This window comes from Lingula anatina, chromosome 9 (genome assembly GCF_051362555.1).
Source record: "Lingula anatina isolate TDL-2025a chromosome 9, LinAna3.0, whole genome shotgun sequence".
Lineage (NCBI taxonomy): Eukaryota > Metazoa > Brachiopoda > Lingulata > Lingulida > Lingulidae > Lingula > Lingula anatina.
Window position 1 is genome coordinate 13,437,923 of NC_141775.1, and position 6,441 is coordinate 13,444,363.

Genomic DNA, 6,441 nt, shown 5'->3' on the forward strand with positions numbered 1-6,441 from the left:
AGTCGCAACCACCACAAAACGCAGTCCGTCAAGAGAGCGCCTGTTAAGCCCCATTTACACTGTGCGGCGACCTGCGCCACGTTTGGGAAAAAAATACTTTACGTGCCCACAACTGGCCGATCATTGAGGATTCATTCTGCAACTAAAGCGATGTTTGTGCCTCCTTTCTACGACCACGGTGATGCCAGTTTTATGGTGACACAAAGGACGCATTTATTGGTCGCCGTACAGTGTAAAGGGGGGGGTTAGCGATGCGCTGCAAACGGCATATTACATTTACAGAATGGAAGTAAAGGCTTTTTTTATAAAAAAAAGTTCAATTTACTTACATCTAAAGAAAGGTGTTGTGCAGGGGAGTGGATAGAAAAATTTGAGTTTTTTTTCAGTATATGCGATGAAATATACTTATATATCTACTCAAAATTCAAGTGAAATAAATGAATGCTTTCAATAGCTGGAGATATGTTGCCAAATCCAACTTGAGCTTATTCACAACCTTACTACAGACTTGTTCTCCGCATTTAAACGGTAATAGTAGATGAAACGCATTTTGATTCAATCCAAATAATTAATTGTTTCCTGAAAAATTCAATATCCGCACAAGTCTGTGAAAAATTTAATTCTAAACCAAGGACATTGGTGAGAAGTGCGTGATTGGATTATTATCAGTTTGTATAATCAAAAACTGTCTTTAAAATTTCCTTTTGAACCACTACGATAAAGAACTGTAGTGTCCGACAAGCTTTTAAACTCTGAAATCTTTTTACTTCTGAATATTTTGACTGTATCTTTTTTTTTTCTTTTTTGTCTTAATTTTTTTCGAAATATCCCAATAAAAGTCAAATCTTTTCGATCACAAATAAAGAGAAATGCAGTCCAGGGCCGTAGCCTCCGGGGGGGCAGGGGGGGCAGCTGCCCCCCCCTGGAATTAGGAATTTTACACACCACACCCACCCCCCTCGGTAGCTTCGCCCCAAGTTGTGTCCGCTTACTGCCCCCCCTGGCATTTTGCTCAGGCTACGGCCCTGCAGTCAAAATAGTTCGTCCGATTTCCACTTTCACTCCCTTGGAAACCTTAGACACGCGGTTTATTACTGAAGTATCATAATGAATTTATACTGTCCTTAGGCATCGTTATGGGTCTAATTTTACTCAAAAAACCGTGCCGTCTGCGACGCAACTCCTAGGCGCGTATATTATCTATTCTTGGCGCGTGGAACGATTGTGTTAGTGCAGTAATTATCTTTCTCAACAGGTGGCATGGGCAGTTGTGAATTTTTTTTCAATCACCAAGATCGTCAAGGCCATTATCTGAAATAAAACAAGTCTCTGATATGAACGTCACTTCCGGCAAGCCATATATTACTTCAGGGGACCTAATTTGCATATAAGATAAAAAATGCATTTTTTTTTCTTGTATTTGGGTTTGTCTGCAATTTTTTTCATTATTTTGAGTAATGCCACCTTTTGCTCACAAACTGGGACACATTTGGTCCAATACGCTGTTTGTTAATTATGTAATTAGAAATAACTTTCATAACACAGACGTATATCACGTTTTCACTCTAAAGACATAAAACTCGATGTTAGCTGCATGGGTATAAAAGTAGGTCAATTGCCTGTATAAAATTGCCATACGATTATTGATTTTTCAGTGTGGACCGTTTTAGGGGGAGAAGAAGTGGGAGAGGTATCAAGATGTCAGAAAAAATATTTTGGTTGCATGGAGTACCTGAAAGCAGAGTATATTGCAAATTTATGACGAAAAGAACAAAACTAGCCCAATCTCTAGTTTTACCATGCAGAACTTTATAAAACGTCAATCCCCTCTCTATTTCATCTGCCTCTCCCTAAAATATTTCAGGCCGCGTTAACTGTTCAGCTCCCGGGAAGCGCGGAGCATCCAGCGTGGTGGCAGACGCAGGTGCTCTGCAGACGACACATTCCATTCAGAAGAGGGGGTAAAGGTATTTAAGGGAAATGTTGTATTTAATTACATGTGGCGAATAACGTGATGAAGGAAAGAAAATTGACTTATTTGAATTTAGATGGACTAATTTCAATAAAAGATACTGATATTTCTTCTCAAAATTGGTAGAATAAAAAAACGCAAAAGGATATAACCTATCTCCCCTAAATATCCTTCCATGGCACATCCTATCCTTGAGCTTTTGAACCTTTCACACTCCTACACACGCCGAGTTGTGTGGTATCAGTAGACAGGGGGCGTATTCGGGGTGGGGTGGGGGGGGGGAGAGAGAGAGAGAATTCTAATGTGACCGTTCTTGTTCAACAAGTCTTGATATTTCTGTTTTGATTATACTTTAGCATAATTTTGGGGTTCTTGCACAGTATTACATACAGTTTTATACATGTTATATTTTATACAATAAACCATTTTATTTTAAATGATACACCTGAGTTAAGAGCGTTGGCAGTTTTGTATCCAAACCCACAGCTGTTGATTTTGCTGGTCTGCACAATCCGTGCTTCACTATAATTTAGATCTGATTCGTTTTCTTTTATTATGGTTTATCTGGGACAAACATAGAAGTACAACTTCAAGCATTGGGTTTAGCTACCCCCCCCTTCTCGCCAGTGTGTGTGTGTGTGTGTGTGTGTGTGTAGGGAGGTTGTATGTCGTTTTCACGAACTCCTGCCATGTCTTGACAAGGTATTGATATCATTAAAAATTAATTGTAACGCTTTTTAAGTCGTTTTGCTTCAAAATCATGAGTGTGTATGTGTTAATTTAATTCCATTTGCTTGAAGCTGTATTTGTCGTTCAGATTTCATTTAAAATGATTCTGCCTTCGTTTTTATCATTATTTTTTCACTTGTATTAATTCTGAAAAGTAAAATTTGTGACTTCCAGGAAACAATAGCTTCGTTATAGATAGACTCATCCAGATTTGTTCATGATTTTTTAAATCAGTGGCAATACCGCTAACAAGAATGCCTTTAACCCGTTCTCTAGCGCGATATTTCCTACGTTAGCGCTTTTATTTGCGGTTTTGATGTGCACTGTTTGAACTTTGCGCTTCGGACTTCGACTGAAGTACAGGGTGACAAAATAATAATAAAAATAAAATGATTTAAATAAAATAAAATAAAATAAAATAAAATAAGCAGAAACTATATTTTTTATGAAATCCTAGAGAGGTCCATCAAATTTTAGGAAATTTGCTGGACTTTCAATATGTGTATGATCATTCCCAAAGAAAAATTCCGTTATCTTGGTCACTTTTGCATAAAAGTCATATTTAAAAAAACAGTTCTCGCTCAGAGAACGATTTATTCGAACAAGCTAGAATAGTTTCAGGGTTGCCTAGCCCGCATCTGTTAGCGTTTAACTAATTAGGCCACGTCTTTAACCCAGGGCTGCTTAATCAACTAATAGACAAAGGGCGCCAGTCTAATTAAAGCTCCATCAAAGCGTAAATATTTTATTGCCCCATAGCTGTTGCTTATCTTCTCGCGCTCACTATGTTGATCAGTAGATGCGCCTTGGTCAGAGAAAAACGACGTCCGGAATCAGCAGATACAGTAAAGCGGTGAAACACTGGTTAGGCCACACTTTTTAAATTTTATGGATGACATCCTGCGCGCGCACCGATTTTCGTCCGTTCTCCAAAAAAAAAAAAAAAAAAAAATCCCCCCCCCCCCCAAGGAAGTCGGTTGTCGCAACGTCGTTATTGAATTTGCCGGAAAATGCAATCGGCAATCCTCGGCTAATTCCGCAAGCTCCATGCTGTCATTGTCGACTGCGGAGACATCCGAGTAGTTCCGAGTGCGGAAAATGAGCTTTCTGCGCATGCGTATTATCACCACGTGGAAATATGGCCGCTTTGCCGTCAAATTCATCTCTAGCATTAATTTCAAAATACACGACAATTAAAGTCATAAAGAGAACGGGGGCCGTCGTTTTGGATTGGTTTGCCATTGATATTGGACATGGAGATATCACCTTTTTACAATTATACGAAAGGCTGGCCGCGGCCAGCGATCATCGCCCGGAAAATTTCAGTGACATTCTGTCCAAAGCAGCACATAGGCTTACCAGGGTTTTTTTTGTAGCGAAAAAAGGGTCGACAAGAGCGTCGTGGTATTTGGTGGACTGAAGGTTGGACAGGCCACCCAATAGTTGGCTGCTACGTGTGAGTCGAAGTAGACAAAATGGCATCGACCGAAATTACCTTTTTTAGATTTGGTAGTAGGAAGCATAGGCCTATCTTTGCTTCATTTTTTAACAATTCTGTGAAGTGTTCACAATGCTTAAATTTTCTGAGAGTACAAATAAAGACACGCTGTTTATTTGATATTTGTTTTATTGATTGCTATACCAACAGAATGCATGAAATAACCTAAAATAGATTTGGTAATATGCAGCATATATATATTCATGACTTTTTACCTTTCTACGAAGTACCCTGTAGGCCCTATTCACAATGCTTTAATATTTTGAGAGCATGGATAAAGACATGTTGTTAGTTTGATACGTGTTTCTGTGGTAAATTAGTGTTCCCAGCTGTGTACTGAAAACATAACTTTTCTTAAGCAGTTTTTTTTTTTTTTTTTGGACTGTTTTTTTTTTTTTTTTTCGCCCGCTCGCACCGATTTTGGGGTCCCCAGAGGATGTCATCCATAAAAATAAAAAAGTGTGGCCTTACAGCGTACACGGACTTAACCTGGTTAAACCGAAAAATTCACAGGTACTGTTAAAGATTTATATCCTCCTTTTATATATCGTTATCCCCGCAGAAGAATTTTCTCTACGGATTCTCCACGTTGGCCCACCCACCACAGACAACAAAAGCTCGGTAGTAATAACGGGCGACTCTTTTATACGTAGGTTGAAAAGTCTCATAACTACAAGTAGTAGTAGGTCTTTGAGTAGACAATGTTTGTAAGTCGGCATCTTTTTCACTGTGGAGAATAGGGAAGATTCGGAATTTACTAAATATAGAAACAACTACAAAATTAGTTCATGCTTTTATTACATCAAAATTAGATTATTGCAACAGTATTCTTTTGGGGGTGAGTGACAGCAAATTGAAAAAAATCCAATTGATTCAAAATTCAGCGGCCAGATTAGTTAAAAAGATAAGGAACCAGAGCTTGGATCATATCACTCCAGTGTTAAAGGAATTGCATTGGCTGCCAATCAAACAAAGAATTTTGTTCAAAGTGTTGTGCATAATTTTTAGAGCTTTTAAAGAAAACACACCTGGTTATATTGCAAATCTTATTCAGTCATCTGAACCACGCAGGTTAACAAGAAACTCTTTTGAAAACAATTTTATACTCAATCACTGTGAAATAGACAGAAAATGCAACAAATTCTATGGAGACCGGGCTTTTACTGTTTATGCTCCAAAATTGTGGAACAAATTGCCTTTTAGTATCAGAGCTGAAAGTGACTATAATACTTTTAAAGCCTGTCTTAAAACTCATCTTTTTAAAGAATTTTATGGTTAGTGTTCCTTTAAACCTTTTAGTTGTTTATCATTTATTAAGAGTGAGCTTGGGTTAATTTTAGTAGTATTTTAAAGTTATCAATAAATTTTCTCTGCTTTCTTTAATTAATTAATTTTATCAGTAAATGTTAAAGTATTTTAGTATTGTTATTTTTAGACTTTTTAATTATTTGTAAAGTGCATTGAAATGTAAAAAATGGAATGCGCTATATAAGAAATAAATATTATTATTATTATTATTATTATTATTATTATTAAAGCAATCTCCCCTGATTTCAATCATTCGGCCTCAGCTAAAACGGCTTCAGCTACAAAATCCACGGAGTTGCGCGAGTCCAATTATTATTATGTACAGACACAGATGTACCACAGGGGTCATGGTAGTCCTCTGCTGTTTCCAGCATGGCAATGTTAGGTGTAGATGATGTACAAGGTGCGCATATAAAAAGGTCGTTTGAAGCGTGCACTGCTTTCTGTCAAACTAAAAAGGTGGCTGAAGCACAGAAATGCGTAAACTGCAGGCAAAAAAACAGCTATTTGGACGGAGAATCAAGCAATTAAATGTTTTCTTTCTCAGTTTAAATACGATGCGCTGTACAAATAGACTTCACCTAAGCGTCCGAGCCTTGGCTGCACTTTCAATAGTGATGACGAACTAAAGCTTCAGAGTTCTTTTAAATGCTTCCGATAATAAAGATATGCGAAAGAGACTCGTTATTTTTTTATATATATAAAATCAAAATAGCCAGTAGACTCGTACACAGCTTTCAAGACGGTGGACAGGTGCGTAGGCCTACGTCTTCACAATATTACATGTATATATGCAAGCTGTGGCGATATCACCTCATTTACCGGCAGTATCAATTCATTACGATTTTTATGTCTTGTTTGAAGGATGTCTTAAGAGATTTTTGAAATGATAAAATGAAAAGATTCCCTGCATTTTTTGACTCGTACCTACTGT